The 20,907-nt window shown below is 45.3% G+C and overlaps 1 long non-coding RNA gene across 1 annotated transcript; it reads left to right on the top strand.

Annotated features, from left to right (window-relative positions):
- Window positions 1-16,343: 16,343 nt before the first annotated feature.
- Window positions 16,344-18,227, top strand: LOC140254495 (uncharacterized). Its single transcript, XR_011904235.1, has 4 exons — window positions 16,344-16,385; window positions 16,851-17,069; window positions 17,319-17,412; window positions 18,147-18,227. It is a non-coding gene; the product is annotated as an uncharacterized lncRNA (long non-coding RNA).
- The last annotated feature ends 2,680 nt before the right edge of the window (window positions 18,228-20,907 follow it).

Here is a 20,907-nt window from a genome sequence, read left to right as displayed (position 1 = left end):
TTGGAGACAGAGTCAGACTTGGTGGCTTAGGACTGTTTGCACAGGCTGTGCAGGCAGACTCCCTCCGTGCAGGGAGGCCTTGTGGTTGGGTTTCTTCTCTCCTAGCTCCAAACTCTCTTTATCCACCACGTGTTTTGCCTCCTTTCCCCCTGTGTTTCAGTGCTATAGATGATGTTACCCATGCTACCACTTGGCTGGCATCTCCTTGTTGCTTCTCTGCTTCGCTGTTCCTATGTCTCTCACCAAGAGCTCAGCCTTTGCCAGCAGTGCTCTTTGTGTGTCCCCATTGTTGGGACACTGAGGCAGGCAGATGTTACACATGGGATGCCGCTGCTACTTTTTGTGCTCCCTGCCATAGAGCAGCTGCTAGTGGCTGTTGTGCTGTGGTTTCACTTATGTGCAAATGCATCATGGCACTGCTCTCAGTCTTCTTGTTGAGTTTATTTCCATTCCAAGTTTGTGCTCCAGTGAGGTGGAAACCATTTGGGATGGGATGCTGACTTTGCTCTGTCTGCCATGCAACTGCTGGAAGGATGGCTGGAAATCCCCATCTTTACAAGGAAATACGAAACAGAAGATGAGCAGCCTTGTGCCGTTGCCTACAGGTGCATTACCACCAGATTGCCTCCACAAACCCTGTGTCACTGTTTTGAGCAGGTCTAATGACAGGAGGGTACATGCTGCACTTTTATATGGCTTTTGTAAAGCCTCTGGCTGATATAATAATGCCCATCTCACAGCACAAAAGCAGCAGAAAGCGCAGGCAATGGGTTGCAGTGCTGGTTGGGTTCCTGTACTCATAAACAGAGGGACTCAAGAATAAATTAATTTGGGGAGACTAATTTCCTGTGTTATTAAACGGGCTTTAGAAAATTGCTTTAAATTTATTCTTCAATAATTGAAATCCAAATTGTCCTACGTTTGTATTGCAGTCTGGTTTTCCTTCACCATCATAAGCAAATTTTAGCTGCGCTGCTTAACTCAATCACAGCAGCATGTAATGTCTCTAACACAACCCACAGCGATAATCTTTATGGGCTCACCAGAGATTTTCAGTTCAGTGACCTGACCTGTCTTGGGAGTCATAAGATTTGGTATGGAGCAGGTGTATTTCAAAGCTATTGCCTTATTCAGTGATCAAATTTCTTGACCAAGTTTTATGATCTATGCTTTTTTATTGTGATCCATATTAGAATAAGTGCTTTGTCTTCTGTAGTCATAGCTGGCACAGTAAGTGTTATTGATGCTTGGCGTGCTCGTCTGTATCTGGCTGGCAGAGATCATTGTGCCTCTGGGTAAACCTTGAGCAGAGATTCATCTGCTGTTCAGAAAATGGTACGAACCACAACAAAATGTATGAAAGCACATGAGTAATGACGTGAACTTTCAAGTTCCTGAGATTAATCCGTGTTGCTCAGGAGTGCTCAGAATCCCCCCGTACAGCAGGCAAAAGCAATAAGCACTGCTTTTCTCCCTCCCTTCCTCCCCTCTGCAACAGAACCTTTGAGGCAAGAGCAGCCCAAGCCCCAGCGTGCCCCCTGCGCACTGCACAGCAGTCCCTTCCATGTTGGCTCCCACTGATGGGGCAGTGCTGCTGAGCACAGGGCAGGCAGCACGAGCATCTGCTCTCTGGTGAAGATGGAGATGTGTAATGAGTTGGCCCCCTCCATTGCTTTGGGGGAACAGAGATGTGCATTGCTGCCCTTGTTATATACTACTGAACTGGCAGAGGTCTGTCACCTGAAAAAAAGGTTGTTGGCTGGTATTTCTTCTTCCAGCGTGTCCAGAATTAATTGGTCTGCGTGTGTGCTGCCAAAGTTACTCTGGAGTTTGCAGGAAGTCAGGGCTATTGAAAAATAGCTCCTTGAGTTGTTTTTTGTTCGGTTGTGTTGTTGTTGTTGTTCAAATTCAGAAGGCAAATACTTCTGTCTTCTGTGGGTGATGTGTGAAATTCCCATCACCTGTCATCATCTCATCGCACGTCGTTGGAGGGAAAGTGTGTGATTGTTCTCTGCAGAAACCCTGGCGTTGTCAGGCTGCCTCTGACAGTCATCAGCTGCTTTCCAAGTGCTTAATTAAGGGCTCTAAGCACATACCCAGCACATAAGCTGCTTCTTTCCCCAAGCTGTCTATTTGATGAGGATTTTGGAGAAATCCTTTTACTCCTCGTTGAAAAGTAATCCTTGTGTTTCATATGTGTGGGTACAAACACAGTCTGTCTGTGCAGAAAACCTCCTTCCAACAACAACAAGCAGCTCAGAGCTCAGCCTCACTGTGTTGAGCCCAGTGGGTGAATTCTATGAAATCATGCATGTGGAAGGGCTTGCTCATGAAAGGTGGACCTCTGCTAACCAACCCATGGAAGCCCTGGGCTGAAAATAGGGTGTGAGCATTGCCACCAATGGGTCAGATGTCTCTTTGGTGCTGTCCTCTGTAGAACAAATGTGCTGCTGGGTGGCTAGGAGATGCGGGCTTGGTTCTGCAGCAGAGTATGTTTTGGGAGTGGTGCCACTGGAGTCTTGTGTTCTGAATGGTTGTTTAAGTCATGTCAGGAGGTATATGTGCGAGATGCTCTTTGGTCTCAGGCTGTCTTCCAGTAGAGCAATTTATATGCCTAAAAAAGAAATGAAGCAAATCATATAGTAATCTTGCTGACAGCTTCGCAAGGAAGCGAGCTACATGCTACAGAATACTGCAGCAAAAGAGGATAGCAGTTGGCTTCCAGCAAAATGTGGGGAGTTTGTCCTAGTTCTGCATGCGTAGCTCTCGTGCTCTGATAGGCTCCCAGCCGGCAGTGTTGGCAGCCATTTTTCAAGACGTGTGACTGAAGCCAAACATGTTTTTGGAATATACTTAGATGTGCCGGTGCTCATCCACTCCAGCCATGTTTGTGGACCCTCCTCCTGTTGCAACTGCAGTGCTGCCTGTGGAGTTCTGCTGGATACAGACTAAAGGAGACTAAATGTCCCCTCACTTAAGGAAAAGAAGGTGCTTTAATGATATATACACATATATACTTAATTCTCTTGTAGCCTTCTTTTAAACTAACCTGCAAATGCTGCCCTCCGAATTGCACTTGTCGTTTTCACGTCTCTCTCTGATGCTTTCTTGTGCTCTGTGTGCCAGTTCCAAGTCTAAGAAGTGACTTTCCCTGAGGTTGATACAAATCTAGATGAAAGATTTTAATTCTTCACGGCAAATCCTTTGCTGGCTCTGCTGAATCCATTTCTGTAAATGGAGGCATCTCTCACAGCATCCCAGGTATCCCTGGCTGGTGGTGTATTTGCCTCAAATACACACAGCAGAGCATGTTCTGAGCTGCAACACCTCCTTACTTAAAACTACATTGTTTCTTAGGCTCTTTCTGCAGCTTCTTAGCACTGCAAGTGTGAGTGCATCAAACAGCTGGGAAGCAGCTTCGCCAGTGCCCTCAAGTGAGCAAACCCCAGCAATGGAAATGGCAGCTTGTACAGGGAGGGTCAAAAGCTGAGCTGGGATGCCAGGCGAAACAAACAGCTGGATGCAAGTTTCAGCTCTTGACTTTCTTTCAGCTCACAGTTTTCTCTGGGTTGTAAACCCTCACATGGTTCTCTTGTCTGCATATCACTACTGTGTGTTTTCTACTGCAGCCTCAGAAGCGCGGGAGAAGAGTGGCTGAGGAAGATGAATATCCTGAACCCACCCAAATGTGATCATTGCTGTGAGGAGGGAAGGAGAATTGGCGTCAATCCATTGAATAGTTTGTATTCAGGTTGAATGAGCGCACTAACTTAAAGCATCTCATAAAATCCAATTAACAGTGGAAGAGAGAATTAATTGGAGCCAAGGAGGTAAACTGGTAGTAATGTAGCTCAGGGAAGTCAGGGCTTTGGAAACTAAGGAAATGTATTTGTCACTGTTTGTAGGTGGAAATATGGAGAGTTAGTGACGGTCTGTGTAGCAAAAACAGGTGTATCAGCTTATTCCAACTTTCTTCTTGTTATCAGTGGGTATTTTGACAAGGAAACTCATGACATAAACTCAGAAGCTTTACAGGATTATCTTATCAGCACCTCCTGGGATAGTGCAGCGGTGGTAGCGCTCATCTCTCAGGTGGCAGTGACAGATAGGCTCTTTCTGCTAATGGCAGAAGGAAGAACGCAGGCAGCAACTTCCTATGGAGACAATCCTTTTCACAGCCCTCTCCTCATCAGCTTCTTGCTCTCAAGCAGTGCCCATGGCTCAGCAGCTCTTGCAGCATCATCTCCCACTCAGCTGCTCAGGGCATAGCATGAAGTGCAGCATCTATCCCTGGCTGAGGCTGCTGCCTGGCCCCGGTTCCCCAGCCCTGTCCTTGCTGACCTGTGCTCCCTGAGATCAGCACTGACCCAGCTGCTCTTCCCCATTGAATTCAGGGGCAATGGGCACTGCTCTTCTTTTCTTTCCAGCCCCGAAATGGTCCATCCTTGCTGCTTCCCGGGGACAGAATTTGTACCTAATCATTGCAGAGCTAAAGAAAACAGAGGTATCTCCAAGCCAGTGATAGTAACAGGGCAAATAAACATAAAATCCTTGGGAATTAGCTGAACCCCAGGTGTCCAGCAACATCAAAGCGTGCTCTTTTAACATGAGTGTTACATTTTAGTCTGAGAAGATAAGAGGGAGTAGAGCAGAGATGAAGCAGAAAATTATCAATCACCTGCATTTCCTTTTGAGGCCAATAGTGAGATATTCCACTGTTATTTTTCCATTAGAGATGGAAAGTCATGGGTTTAACCTGGCCAGAACCACGGCTTGGTTGGAAATGTACTTCGATTGAAGATTTCTTTTGAAGATGCACCACTTTATTTGAGAATATCAGATAGAATAAATAAGAAGAGCATCAGTACAGACCACAAGCTGAAAGATGAATGTCATGGAGTGCGATCGGAGTGTAGTCCGAAATTCGGATGAGGGGTTCTGATTTGAAGCAGCAGCATAGAGAATGTAAGTATTTAAAACAAATGCGGAGATGGGCTCTGTATGTGGCAGAGGAGGGAGAAAGGACTGAAAATCATTTAGAACAGTTTTTGCCTCCATCCGATTTATTGGTATGTATTTAAGGTAAGAATGAGTCCCAGTAACAATCCAGGCTACTGCCACACTGAAAGAATAGCAGCAAAGTTTCACTCTTGCATTGTGCGAGTGATTTCTGGTTAGTGCATTTTATACTTAATGCTTTTAGCAAGGTATTCACTCTTGATTTACAGCTTGTTCCTGAAAAATACTCTTCTGTGTCCATTGACAGTGATAGTGGTTCCTGAGTGCTGCAATCAGTTCAGGTAGTGCTGGAGGTCAGCTTGCTCTGGGGAGGGGAGATGCTTGTGGGGGAGGACTCTCCTTTGGCTGCTTCTTCTTGCCCACAGGAATCATCTGCTCTTCCCAGACATCTCCTGTGTGTTTCAACAGGCTCCCATGGTTGGGGTTTCAGTTTGAAATCAGGGCCGGTGTTCATTAAGGTTAAAATAACTCCTGTGTTACCAGGTTGGTCTTCAGCTGGCTGTACCATCACCTGTTATCATCTCAAATCTGGTCCTAAAGTCCAGCCAAACCAAGAGTTGTCAGAGATGTGAATCATAAATCATCTCCATGGATGGGGACTGCCCACCCCTCAGCAGCTGTGCCCAAGCTTGGCCACTCTTTCAGAGAAGAAATACTTCCTAAGACTCAATGAGAACCTCCCCTGGCACAATGTGAGGCCAGCCCCTCTCCTCCCATGTGTGTTTTATTGCCCACAACTAAAATGTGGCTTCATACCTGCCACATATGCATCTCCAACTCCCAAGTATTTCAGATAGCTCAGCTTGGAAAGAGTTGGGGAGCCCCTTCCTTTCAGCAGTGCCTGGAATGATCAGCAGGGCTCACATGGAAAGGGGCACCTTGAGACTAGAGGACCCTCCAGGAAGTGGAAAGTTTATAGATTGCCCACTCCCATTAACATGGGTTAAAAGGCCTAATTGGTTTCCTGTGAAGAGAAATGGGTTTTGGCTGGTTACTAGGCAACTGAAGACAATTTGCCTTTTCCTTGCTATTCAGGAGAACTCAATCCAAACTTTACAAGAGGACTTTCAATTCCTGTTTGTGTTCACCATAAAAAGGCTTTCTGATGCTGTCTTGCTGCCCTTAGGAGGTGACCTCCCTGCTAAGCTGCTCCTTACTAACTGGATACACCACAGCTTGTTCCTGATGTGGTGCAAGTAGAGAGGAACCAAGGATGGGTTTGTGCTTCTCCTCCATCTGTATCAATAGAGGGAATGATGGCTATCCCACAGCACAGATTGCAAATAACCCATGTTTTGCTTAGTCCTGGCTGAGTGAGCCTCGAAGTGGAGCCTTGGTCCCATGGTAGTGGGCAGGGATAATTTCTTCCTGGGGAAAGCATTTGGGCGCTGGAACAGCCTGCCCAGGGAAGCAGTGATGTGCCTTGTGTTTAAGGGACATGTGGATGTGGTGCTTATGGACATGGTTAGAGGTGGGTTTGGCAGCGTTAGGCTGGTGGTTGGAATTGATGATCTTAAGGGTCTTTTCCAACCTATATGATTCCATACTGCCTTTGAAATTAGGCTTCGTACAAAACACAGCTACCATATCCTATTTTTATTTCCTGAGCCAAACAAACTGTTAAGAGCTTGCAGCTGATCCAAGACCACTGAGCTCTCTTGGCACTCTGTTTTAAAGAGTCCCTAGGGACAAGTGAAAATGGAGGAGTGCTGCAATTAGATTCTGCATGGTTTATTTCCCATGCATGACAGCAGTGTGTTTAATATGGTGCACGTTCTGGTGTAACAAACTGCAGAATAAGAACAGCAGGAAAACAGCTGCAGACATCTTTAATAGAGATGTCCATAACACTAAAACCTTCTCAACAAATCTTTATTACCATTTCTAAGTTGCCTGTGTTTTGTTTAAAATAGGTAAGCGATAAAACGTCTGTGCGCAGAGATAAAAGCTTCTGATGTTCTCAGAAGTTCATTCAAAATGCTGAAACATCTCAAGTATGGAATAGTTATTTAAAAACTGGTTGGGGGAGAAAAGGCCAGAAATGTGCTTGATGTAAAATAACAGCGTGGCTCACTGACAGTGACATCTGGAGTCCCTCAGAGAATAAGTGCTACCTGTGGCTTGGCCCCAACATCAGAGCAGTTCCCAGCACTGCTTCGTCTGGCAGTCTGGGAGCTGCCATTGGTTTTCATTTGGAAGACAAACTTGAACAAGAAGTGTGCCAGGTGCTCAGCTGCAGTGGGGCAGCTGTGAAGGCCAACGGTGAGTGCTGAGTTTCACTGCAGAGCTGGTCCCATCACTGGGTAAAGCAAGGCTGATCCCCTGGAATGCTGGCTTTTCTATACCATTTCCATCATTAAACAGCTCTATATGCAACTTGCATTATGCCAAAGACTATTGGAACCGTGATGCTGAAACACATGGCGTGGTGTGTTTGATGCAAAGGGCTGTGATGCTGAGTGGCAGACCCAGCAGGTCACTGCTTCAAAATTGGACAGTCAAATGTAGTTCCCCTTCCAGGTTGGGAACCAAATGTATTGAAAGAAATCGAGGTATGCCTTGGTGTGTGAAAAATATGGCTGATCTGCAAATTTATGTGAAATCATTTATGAAAAGAGTCTGAAGCCATGGAGTAATAACGAGGTCTGAACACAGCAAAAGGAAAAACAGTTCTCTGTTTATCCAACGTGCATTTCTGTTGCTGAAGAAATCATTCGGCTTAAAGAGAAACTGATGAAATGTTACATGCCTCGAGTCCTAGAATAAAACCTTAATGAACCCCTTTCTTGTTCCAGACCTCCTTCTCTATTTTTGTGTTGCCTGATGACGGTGTTCCCATTCAGCTCTGTTTTATTTCTCATCCCCACCTCTCTGTGCTTCCTTTTGATGTGGTGCTCTGCGAGTCTTCCAGAGATGTCGGGCTCTTGAAAGAGAAAGGAATTTTGCTTTCTGAAAGACATGCTTTGTTTGCAAAAGGCGCCGGTAACCAAAGTATTTAAAAACTCAAGTGTCTGCTTCATCTCTTGTAAGGCTCTTTAAAAAACACCGTTTATCTGCAGATGAGAACGAGCCGCTGAAGCTGATCGTTGACTTTGCGCTTATGTTTTCCCTGTTGTTGATCTGATTTTTGTTGAATAAAAACTTCTGCAAAGTGTTTTCTCACCAGGAAGAGATGTTACGGTGTATTCTAATATAGCTTTCAGGCTGGGAATTGCCATACAAATCCCAGATCTGCTTTTCTGCATCTCAGCCTTCATCCGGTTGTGTCAATTGACCCCAGCAGACTTTGGGTTGGGATGAGGAGGATAGGACTGGGCAGCTCAGCAGAATGAAGCTTGGGAGGATGGTGTGCAGAGGGAAAATATAGCAACATACAGATCATTGTTTGTAAGAAAAAGCTCTTGTTGTTGCTTACTGTTTGAGAAGTGCCTGTTCGCACCATGAGTGATGGCAGCTCCAGCCAACGCTCCGTGTGCTGGGAAGCTGGTGGAGTAGAACTGACATTCGCATTAGATAATGCCCACATTCTTTTCAAATTATTGTCTCGATATGCATCTTCTGATCTTCTTAAGCTCTGTTCTTAATATTTAAGCTGCTTTCTTAATATTTAAGCTGCTTTCTAATGTTTATTACAATTTCCTAGAGCTTTAACACTGGTGTTAATTAGGCACGTGTTTTAAACTTCAATTAGTCCTGTTAAATATGGCATTATTTCGTTGTCTTGAATTTTTCACTATGTTCCATAAAAATATCACATTGTTACTTCATTTCAGAGCTTCAGAACTTGGCTGCAGTGCTGAGAGATGAAGGTATACACAGTTATAGGTATTTGGGATATATACATATGGTTAGTTTGGTAACGTCATCAGAACCATCAAGAATGTGTTAGAGCTCTCGGTCAGACTTCTATTACTTTGTATGGAACTTCTACGTTCCTTGACATTGCATTCTGTTGCCATTTTGTAAGGATTTCCCATTTATTGCTCCATCTTCAACTGAGGCTGTGCTAAAGACTCTTCATTAAATTGCTTTATTCATCTTGTCATTTCCAATTACAAGTATGTTAACTTGTGTGCAAAGGAGCCTCAGCTGCTTGCTGGAAGTGTTAAAATGGTTTTTTTTTGTTGTTATTTTTTGGAGACAGCAATGAGATTGGTGCACGTAATCCCTAAATCTCTCAATATGTTGATTGTGACTTTCTTATCAGCTGTGTGTCCCAAGACTTTTTGTATGCTGACTTCACCAATCTTTTACAATGAGAATTGCTCCTGTGTCATGGAATAGCATTGCTGAGACTGGGATCTCCCTTTCTGGATAACAAGCATGGCTTCAGGTGGAATAAATCCGCTAAAGAGCATGTGTTGCTAACAGGATAGAGGACTGTTATTTTCAGCCATGCACAGGGCAGACCAGCTGCTGCTCTACACACGTGAAGGAAGATGTTCCTCTTTGCCTTTTAGGATTTTCCCCAAATAACCCAATAGCAGGAGGACCCAGCACTGAGTGCTGCTGCTCAGTGCACCGTGAGCTCAATGCTGTGTGCTGGAGTTGTGTCTGTCCCAGGTGGCAGAACCAAACACCTAGTTTGTATGGAAACAAAATGACACACTGCTGGGAAGCAGGTCCTGGCAGGAGCCCTGTGCTCGGGGGCTGGGGCCACAAAGCTCCGCCATGCTGATCAACCACTGACTCCCAGTGGGATTCTGGGGAGTTTCAGGATAAAACGCAGTTCTCTGAGGGGCAAGAGGGAGATTTTTCAATAGAGTGCTAGCTTACAAATAAGGCATTTATCTTCAAAATTGCTAGAGTGTTTTCTCCTAAAAAATATTAAGTCCTGCTATACGGGGCATTCAGGCACTTCTGTGCTTGTTCTGTTTCAGTCTTTGTCATGCTTCTTGCATTTATGGAGCAAGGGAGCTCACCTTCTGGGCAATGGATGTGGGGAGAAAACCAAATTGCTTCAGCCCGATGGAATACTAATTTTTGTGTTCTTTTGAAGGGACAAAATCTCCCTTAATCACTGTACAAACGTGATCCAGGAGCTGGTGAAAGGGACGGGTTGTTGCTTCCAGATTCCCAGCATCCAAGCCATATATCCTGTCTCACAGGCAGAAGAGACAGCCCCAGACCTTTTAAACACTTGGATTTATTGACTGACAGCCTCCTAAGCAGCCTGAAGTTTAATTTGGAAGCTGTCAGGCATACGGCTCAATTCTTCAGCATCCATCACAAGCACAAGCTGGCGATGTATCGGAACTTACAGATTTCTTTTTTACTTCATTCTCTGGGTGTAGAACTTGCAGATTGGGCTGCAGCCAAACCTCCTCAGTGCAGCAGTGGGGCTGGCGGGCAGCAGTGTGTTTGTACACAGACTGATCCTTGTCTGGGGATAGAACAGCAGGTCTCACCAAATGCCCTGCACTCAGAGGCTGGGAAGGAATGGCTTCAGAGCGAGCAGAATCTATTTACATGTTGGCTTTAGCTCTTTCCCATCTGTTTTGGGGATCTTTTTGAACCTGTTGAGCAGGGCCAGGGAGGCTTTTCTTTTGGCTTTCATTTTGTCAGGCGGGGGTGGTTTGAGAGGCACCCAAACACTTCAACTGCTGCAGAAATCAGAAGCGTTAATGGGGAAATAGTTGTGACAGATCTCTTTCAGCAAAGCTGCAAGTGCCAACAAACAACCCATCAGTGTTCATTGCTGGATGCATCCACAGACAGCGCACGCTGCTGGCAGTGAGCTCTGTGCATGCTCTCCTTGCTGTTCTTGGGCTTCTGTGCAGGGCTGGGCTGCCAAACATACCTGCTATGGTCTGTGTGGTGTTGTCAGCCAAGTAACAGTGTTTTCGTGCTGTTCCTCACCAAGGCCAGGCTGGATGGGGCCCTATGCAGCCCGAGTTTGCAACTGTGCCCATAGCAGGGGGCTGGAACTGGGGGATTGTGGAGGTCCCTTCTAAGCCAAGCCATCCTATGATTCCATGGTTACACCCCCCCAGTAGTGGCCCTGCATGCTTCCTCCAGCAGTAACATCTCTGAGCCATCTCTGTGGCTGGGCACAGGGGTGAGCACAGTGCTGCAGATCTGCCAGTGACATGGGGCAAGTCTCACAGCTGTGGGATGTTGTCTGCACTCCTAATTGCTGCTCACAGGTCTATGAGATGGAGATACCATGATAACCTTTCACTGTGTGAAATCTGCACATAAGCACTAGTCAAGGAAATAAAATGTCTTTGACTGCTGTTGATGGGCTCTACCTGTTTGGTAGCACTTTGTTGCCAGCAGCTTTTGGGGGATGATTTCTCAGCTCCCAGACCCCAGAGGTCTCCTGTAACCACACCAACAGGAGCACCTGGCAGAAAGCATCGCTCATCTCACCCAGTGTGCTGTGCCACAGTCACCCAGAAATGGCTGTGGGGATGGGGAGAGGTATCTATTGCTGGTCAGCACAGGAGCCTGGCTTTGCACCCTTGACCAAGCATTGTGCTTCTGAGCAGCCAGCCTTAGGAGAAAGGATGCCATCAGGGAGCTGAGTGCATTGCAGACAAGGAGGATTTGTCTCACTGTAGATGCAGTTGTATCCTAGAGGCCAGAGTTTGTGCTGGTGGGTCCTGTAAATCCCATCTCCAAAAATAACACAATGCAGTAGATTGCCAGCCCATTGCTTACGATGTCTGCTCGAGAGCTAAGATTTTCATGTGAAGATTCATGAAATTCATCAAGCACAGAAGGTGTTTTGCAGCATTTTTTTATGAGGAAGTTTGTTATCATTTAACAAAGGATAACAATAGTAAATCCATCGGGGTGAGGGCTTAGCAGGTTTGCTGTAGAACATAAATTACCTAAGTTGTTTAGGCAGTTACCTCAATTAGCTGTGCAATTTAAATTCCTTGGCATGAATTAGGCCATTTAGCCTAATGAATCCCTTTTATTCCTGATAGATGCTGGATCTCCACTGATCCATCTGACATCAGCCCTGTGGCTCTGGTCTCTGCCCCCAGGGCCTTTCTGTCATCCTCTGTGCTGGGTGTGTGGTGAGGAGGGAGCAGAGCAATGTTCTGCATTCTGCCATCACCTGTTCATCATCTAATTAGCACTGATGGTGGTACCAGCATCTCCCCACCAGCTGAACCAGCCTTGTCCCAAGCGAGTGCTAATCGGGCTAATACTGAACATGTTTTAATTAACCTCATTTATATAAATAAGAAATAATAGGAGTAAGAAAAGAAGGTGGGTAGTTGGTTGGGGAGATGGGGGGAGGTAATTGTCATTTTGTGTTTGGGGGTGGGGTGGGGAGGGGGCTGTTGTGTTCAGGGGGGTGTTATGTGTAGGGTATCACCATGTATGGTGATGGACAGAAAGCTTGCTGTCAGTGCCACTGGTGGGAAGAGGGAAGGGCTCTGTTTAAGAAAAAGGCAGATATAAACTGTTTATTTGTGCTTCAGTTTGTCTCTGTTGACTGTGCTCAGCACAGCAAATTTGTTTACGGACTGAAAATTTGTTTATAGTTGGAGGTCCAATAAAAACTGTTTGCTTTGAAGGCAGAGTGTATTAGTCAGGGATAAGCATCCTGCTCCTTAAGTAGATTCATCTGTGTTAGTTATTGATTTCTAAGTGCTCTGACAGGTTGGAGGGCTGGCTGTGCTGTTAGGGCAGCTGGTGGTGAACCCTTGGGGGGCTTCCCAAGGGGAGGGGGAGACCCCATCCCTGGAGGTGTTCACACACATGTGGCACTGAGGGAGGTGGGCAGTGGGCACAGTGGGGGTGACTGAGGCTCTCAGATGTCCTAAGGATTCTATGATTCTCCCTCGGGGCTATGTGTGTAAAGAGAGGTTTACTTGTTCCATCAGGAAAGCAACAAAATGCATTTCTGACCTGTGTGCCCATGTCTGAACTGAGAGCCAGACAAACTCTTGTCCATTTGGGTGAGCGTTTCCTTGAGCCTTCCATGATGGGAGGAGATCTGAGGCAGTGATGGAGAAGTCACAGCAATTTTTGACATCTCTGAGGTGATGCACTGCAGAACCTGAGCAGCCACTGTGCTGGAGTTCCCAGCACCAGGAGGAGGGTTGTTAAGCACCTTCCCGGGGAGGTGGTTGAATCCCCATCTCTGAATGTGTTTGAAAACCTTTTGGATATGGCGCTCAGGGACATGATTTAGCAAAGGGTTGTTAGAGGTAGGGTGGGATGGTTGGGTTGTGGTTGGACTTGATGATCTTAAAGGTCTTTTCCAATCTGAGCAATTCTATTCTATTTGCAGCAGTGGTGTTTAGTTCTCAGCTCTTAGATGCGCTGGAGGTATGGCTGTGGCTATGCTGATGCACACCAAGGGGGAGAGAGCAGCCCAGCCTGCAGGTATGCGGAGCTTCCAGGTCTTCAGCATTCTGATTCATTAAAGTGGCTTTCATGTTGTTTCTTTATCCATAAGGAGCACAGAGGAAATTAAATTGCTGGTGGTGTAACCAATATGCCTGCAGAAAGGAGGAGGCTGCAGTACGGTTTGCATCTCACCCATTTGATTCTCCTCTCAGTAAATTACATTATTTTCATTTTCTCTTATTATAACTGCAACCTCATCCTAGCTGGTGCTCTCATCTGTCAGACTGCAAGATAATTCATTTAACTGCTCCTTAACACCGGGTTCTGTGCCTCAATCTTGGTGTTGTAATTCCAAACACATTCCACCCAAGAGATGGCATTTTGGGTACTGTTCTGCCAGCACTGTGCAATGGGAAGTTATTGCCATTGCTTCCTTCATAACAAATTCATCCTCGGTCAGAAAGGTCTGAGCTGGAATATAAACCCTGTAATTATCAATAATGGAGCTTGAAGGAAACAGAAGCTCACTCTCTGTTGGTGTCATATGCTTTAAGTGTTTTTTGGACAGATGTGGCAATCCCCTAAAGATAATAATATCACACATGTGATAAATACGGTCATTTACTTGGCCTGGCAATGGTGTGTGAATGTGAGCCCCTCCTTGGCTGTTAATCCTGTGAAGGATTAATGGGAATAAAAATGCCATCACTCATCAGAGCCAGGGTGCAGCAAGGTGTCATTCCTCATGGATCACAGAATGGCAGTGCTGCCAATCTCCATATCTAATGCCAGCCCAGGCTGCCCAGGGCCCCATCCAACCTGGCCTTGAACACCTCCAGGGATGGACGGGGCATCCACAGCCTCTCTGGGCAGCTGTTCCAGCACCTCACCACTCTCATAGTAAAGAACTTCCTCCTGATATCCAACCTAAATCTTCCCTCCCTTAACTTAAAACCATTTCCCCTCTCCCTGCTGTTATCTACCCTTGTTAAGAGTTGACTCCCCTCCTGTTTGTAGGCACTTCAGGTACTGGAAAGCTGCAATGAGGTCACCCCACAACCTTCTCTTCACCAGACAAATGTTACTTATTTAATTCAATGTATTTTTATTTGTCTTTTGGTGCCATTGTGTTGATGTCTATTAAGGGTAATGGCAAGATACTGAGAGGAAATGTTCTATATTTCTGTGTCTCTTTAAGTAAAAGTTAATCTCTGGAATTAAGAAGGAAGCAGTTTCATGGAGGACCCAGAAGTACATGCCAGAGCAAGAGATGCTCTTCCATAGAAGTGTAGAACCATAGAATGGCTTGTATTGAAAGGGACCTCAAGTAACATCAAGCTCCAGCCACCTGAAACAGGAAGGGCCACCAACCTCCGCACTTAAAACTAGAATACTTTAATGTTTAAACATTAAATGAAATTAACATTTATTACTAGAATACTTTAATCCCAGCTCTACTGGGGAGAAACATTTTGCATAAAACCCCCTAGAAATAGAACAACCTCAACTTACCAAATAACATCCATTGTACCCAACACATGGATAACCACTGTATTAAATCCAGATGTAACACAGTAAGAATCTGGGTAAGTAATTGTTTCATATCAGTTTTTGGCATTTTAAAAGCTCCATCTTCAGCAGGCTGATGGTGCGGGCAGCGTGCCGGGCTAAGGCTTGTTTCCAAAGCAATGGAGGAGATGAGGGATTTGGGGCTCCTGTATCTGCAGTCACTGCCGTTGTGGGACTTCACAGCACCACAGCAATATATCACCTCTTCCTATAAGTCTGTCTTGTGCAATCTCTAAACAAGTAAAATAATTTTTTTAGCTCCGGTATCCAAGTCCCTAAATAACCTGGAAACTCATCCAGCCACCGTGCTAATAAAACCTAATTCTAACCGATGAGCAAAACCAAGTTTCCTGAAGCTTTTTATCACATCCTGACAGCGTGACAAAACCAACGTGTTTTGGGGCAGCTCTTCCAGGTTGGCTGGGTTCCCCTACAACGACCCATGCAATCCGCTGCTCCCCTCCAGCCATCCCAGCCCAGTCTGGCAGCCTGGCCTGCCTGGGGCGGCCTCTGGTGCTGTGATCATCCATTGTAATCCTCTGCTCAGCACAGGGCTGACTTTTTGGGATCAGGCTTTTCGGAACCCTGTCCAACCACCCCATGACAATCCCTTGAAACTCAGAGTTTGCGCACACTTTATGGGTGACCGCCTCCAGGAATTAACTGCTGTCATTGCCAGAAGTGATTTTTCCTTATATGCATTTGAAATTTGCGTTGCTGCAACTTTTTGCTCTTCTCTCTTCAATTTCTTTTAGTATTTTTATACTGACAAATGCTTGTTCCCATTGAGTCGGAATCCAAACTGAAAATGTACACAAAACTAAATAAAATAATCAAAGCTCTGCTGCAGAATGGAAATCCTTAATTTAACGGCATGCTCTGCAGCAAGCACACAGCCTGCATGTGCTCAGATCTATTCAGTTGGCCTTCCGGGGTCTCAATGGGCTTCTGCACGAACAACGGGGTCTATTCTGATGAATGTGACTGTGAGAGTAGTTTGGGGATCGTAACACGGTATCAGAACATGCATATAAAATAATAATTCATAATAAACTTATTAAGATTCCTTCAAGTAAAATCCCATTTACATCCTTCATTTTCTATGGGGAAATTAAGGATTTCTAGTAGTAGATTTTTTTAATTCTTGGGAGACGCAGCATTTGCAGCCTTCTGCTCCCAGCATCTGTGTAGCAGACCAAGGAACAGAATAGAACAAGTGTTGGCCTGGCCAATCTCTGAGATTAAAGACTATTGTATGGGAGTTGCTAAGCCACGGCCTGAAGTAGTGATTGAGCACCTGGTGAAGGGATGCAGCCAGGCTTGGAAGCACAGGTGGAAGCAGGTGGAACCTTGTTACTGGATGGGGTTGGCCCTGTCTCCATCCCTCCCCAGCCTCATTTAAGAGCTGGCAGCTACAAGCAAAGGATGTTAACTTGGAGATTCCTCCTTCTGGGATGTTTGGTGAGCCCTGATCACTGGGGTGGGTAAGTAAATCTCTTTCTTTAATTGGATTGTGATCATCACCTTTTTTGGGGGTAATTTAGCACTGGTTCTCTGCCATTGCCTTTCCCTATAGCCACTGTTGGTAGGACCTCTGCAGTGGTGCCTCCTGCTATTCTTCTATCCTAGGGATGCTGACATGGGGCAAAGGTACTCTGATAGACATGTGACAAGCAGGCCACATCCTGACTTTCCTTTGCAGTCATTCCTGTATTGTAATCCTAAAGGATAAACGAGGTGGAGAACTTCCAGATGGATCCTAGGAACAATTAGAGCATGTTGCCAGGGTCAGCAAGCATGGGGGGCTCCTGCTTTTGGTCCTGGAAGGCCCTTTTTATAACAGTTTTACACGAATCATGTTAAGTTTTGGTTTCCATATTCTTTTTCTCAGTTTCCACTTATTCTGCTATGTTACCGTATGACAGGGTTGTGTTTTTTTTTTCTTTCAGGAGCTAAACCTGAATCCCACTTAGGTGTTCAATTAAAAAAGAAAGGAAAAAAAAAGTCCTACTGAAATGGATACTGAAACCTTCAAGAGTTTCCCTCTGAGCCTGGCTGACTTATGCCAAGATGGATATTAAGGAAAGAAGTCCTCACTTTGTGGCACGCACCAAAAAGGAGATCCCTCACGTCCCCTTACCATGGGGAAGCAGCTGGCAAACAAGCAGGTAGGCTGTTATGATGTGATGTGTTGCATTGGATTTATTTAGCAAGGAGTAATGACCTGAAAACTGGAACCATTTGGACTCGGTGGTAGCAAATAGGTACAAATTTTTGTGTACATTAGGAATCCTGGAAAAAAATTCAGACTATTTTCTTGTGCTGTCAAAAGCCATTAGTAGATGCCAACATACAGTGCCAGATGTACTATAAATTCCAGAGCAATAATATAAAGGCTTCTTTTTTTTGTATCCTAGGTGACCACAAGTCGTCTGCAAGTGCTGAAAAGCAATTTGCTGCCCTTGCATCACCAGCTGTGCAGACACATTTAGTACCTGTGCTGGATGGATGGTGAGTAGCTGCATTGTGCTGAGTGGTACCTGGGAGGGGGGGGACTGAGCACACAGCCTCTGCTAGATGCCATGCATGCATTTCACCTCTTCTGCCTTATTTTGATGCATATAAATAAGTACGGGCTTGTAATTTCTAATGTAAATATTTAAATTAGGCAAACTACTGCAAACATTCTTTGTTTATCCAGTATTTTACTTCTGGAGGCTGATGGGGGTCTGGACCAAAGTTGTAGGTTAGAGAATCATTACAAGATGTGCTGAGCTCTGCTTTAGGAGCTGGGACGCATTCTGGAGCTCTTCCTCTTGACCTGGAGCTGCCTTGCAAGGCGCTGCTGCCCTGACTTTCTCAGTGGAACCTCATGTTGGGTGAAATGACTTCAGGAAGTCCTATCCAAAACTGCTTAAGGATAAAAAGCCATCTGAGAACATTGGCCAGCCACTGATAGTGATTAAATTCTAGGTTTTTTTTTTAATTAGAAAATTGTAGCTATGCAACTTTAACTTTTCATAAGCAGATTCATAAGCCAGTTCACTTAAGCCCAGCTGAGATCTCTGCATTTTGCAAGATATTATGGGCAACAGATAATATTAAAATTAATACTGGAAGTATTAGAGTTGCTTTGTTTCCTCTCTTCTGAGCAATAAGAACACTTTTGTTCTCCTCGTGCACAGAAGAGAACACATGTAAATTCAAACACTTCAGCTGTGTGATTGATGTGTTTCATCTCATAGCTCTGTGATCTTCTGCCTTGTCACCATCTGCACGAAGATTTCTTAGCAGCTGCCTGATTTCTTTTCCTCATCCCTGTGGGCTGTGCTGGGAGTGGTTGGATCCCCTTCCTAGGGTCTGAGGTATGGGATGTGGGCAGGTGGCCCTGGGGCTACAGGCACCGAATCCAGGCATGGGATGCACTCAGCAGCTTTCCTGCACAAGAAGATGAATCATGGAATCATAGAATGGCCTGGGTTGGAAGGGACCACAGTGGTTATCTAGTTTCCATCTCCCTGCTATGTGCAGCGTCACCAACCAGCAGACCAGGCTGCCCAGAGCCACATGATTCTATGTGAAGACAGAGATGTCCTGGGGGATGAAGGAGGCTTCCAAAAGTCTTGAGGACACACTGGTATCTGATGAAGCTATGCAGGAATCATTGCCCAGCTGAGGCCCATTTGTTGTTCAGTATTGTTTGAGGTGCATTGCATTTAGTACCCAGGCTTAATTGCTGGTTGTAATTAACAATGGAGGTGGAGGTCTCTAATCATACCTTCTGGTGAGCCAGTCCACAGTACCGGCAGTTGCTGGTGATAATGCTGCCTATCACCTTTCCACTGTGACATCTTGCTGCAGCCATTGGGTGCAGTCCTCCCTTGCCCTCTTGTTGCATGGAACAATCCCTATCAGCCATCCTTAGGTCCTCCCTAAGGGCTCATGGGGCCACCTAGATCTGCCTGGGAAGGCTGAGATGTGGTGGGATGTGCTTATGGTCTCTTGCAGGTAGGCTGAGGAGTGGGCAGGGCTCAGTGATAGCAGCAGATGGGGTGACTGTGGCTCATCAGCTAGCGATGTAATTTACTGTGTCCTCAATGCTGGGTACTTGTGGTGCTTCTCCAAAGAAGGTATCAAATAAGAAAACTCTGGATGTGTTCATTATCCAAAAAAATGGGTTAACTGGAGAGGAAGGGGATGTTTGTTAATATGCTTTCACATTTTTTCTTTGAGACCTTTTTTTCTTTAACAATGTAATTACTCTTAAAATGCAGCTGACCTTTTGCTTCTGCAAACGTTTGCAGTTTTGCTTTGTGATGTTTTAGTTACAGCTGAGAGACTTCCCTTTGATTAAATTGGCTTTAGCCAGATGTGGGGCTGTGCATCTACATGTGGGGCTGTGCAGGTACTTTCTGGCTTAAATCCCTCTTGTAGAGGGATGAAAATCTTTCATAGTCATGCAGTAGTAGGTTATGTCCTCATACAGAACTGCTACAAGGATTGATTAGCTGGTATACCTCAGCACAGCATTCACATAATAGGAATATTTATAAGTATATATTGGACATACAACTAAGCACAGAGAGATGGGAGAGCCCAGAGCAGAATGCACCAGCCCTTCTGCATTGTGGAGATACTGCAGTAGTCAGTTCATCAAATTAAAACAAATGTTTTCATAACGTGGAGTCATAGAAAATGATTTTATTAGTGTGTGCACTTAATTCTGATAAATGATTGTCTGTGTCCTCCAAGATGACACGAGATGATACCGTGTTGTACAACAAGCAAAAAACACAGATCTAATCACATTTCTGGGGGCCGTCACAACATTTGTTCAAATAAACACAGTGTAGGGCTATAATCTATCATGCATCTCGTGGCACGTTGCCATACCTCATCACCTTCCTTTTCTGTCACCTTTAGGCAAATCAAATAATACTCTTCTAAAGTAACGGGTATTCATTTATGTAACTGCTTTCTGGACTCCATTAGGTCTGAATTTGAGCAGAAATTGTGTTTCTGTGGGCTGCGTTCTGCACCTGGGCCTGAAGTCAATTCATTATCTGCAGTTCAGAACATGAGAATGAATCCCAGCTTGGAGGCAGCCTTGCGATGGGTGAGGGAACCGAATCCATGGGCATTGCAGCTGCCCTCCTGGTGCTGAGCTACAAGCAACTGCTTCCCTCAATTCCTTGTTATTTAATTGATGCTGATGCTCCCAACAGTTTGGGGTTTGGATGTCCTCATCCTTAGGATCTGCTAATTGGGAGGATGCATTGCTCCCATGTTAACAGCACGCACTGCAGAGCTCCCATGGGCACGTTCCAGTCAGCACTGGCATTTTGAGGAATTATTCTCTTATTTTTCACCATTTTCCCTCTGTCTCCCCATTCCAAGTGCAGATGCCTCTTCTGCCCTGCCTCGTGTTGGAAGAAACCCTCGTGCTGTGCCTGTCCCTTCTGCATGGTGGTTTTAATACCAGGCCTTCCACACCGCTCTGGCTGAAGCAACAAGGAAGGCGACAGCCCAACTGTGTTTTAAATAACCAGGTAATGCTTCAGTATCTCAATTACTTCTGGTGAAGCAGCTTCCATCATATTTGAAAGATGAGTTATAATCTGGGGGTTGGCCTCGATGATCTCCAGAGGTCCCTTCCAACCCCTATGGTTATGTGATTATCAGTCATGAGTAAACAGAACTGGCAGCTGAATGAGGTACATGAGCTTAAATGATGTGCTGAGCTTGGGAATGGTCTGAGGGTTGGCACACCTCTACAATAGTGCTTTCTATTTACATTCTTCAAGCATGTTTTTCCTGGAAATCACACAGGCCCACACAGTGATGGATGGGGCACAATGTCATTTTGAGTCACCGCTATGTTGGGATAGAATAGGAAAGCTCCTTTAAAAGCAGACAGTGTCGTGTTTGCAGCTTCATTTCCATGGATGAATATTGCTTTGAGAATAATGTAAGCTCTGTGTATTATTTGGTACCAAAAGCGTGCTA

Source organism: Excalfactoria chinensis, chromosome 6, assembly GCF_039878825.1.
Source record: "Excalfactoria chinensis isolate bCotChi1 chromosome 6, bCotChi1.hap2, whole genome shotgun sequence".
Classification (NCBI taxonomy): Eukaryota; Metazoa; Chordata; class Aves; order Galliformes; family Phasianidae; genus Excalfactoria; species Excalfactoria chinensis.
This window is presented reverse-complemented; position numbering and strand designations above follow the sequence as displayed.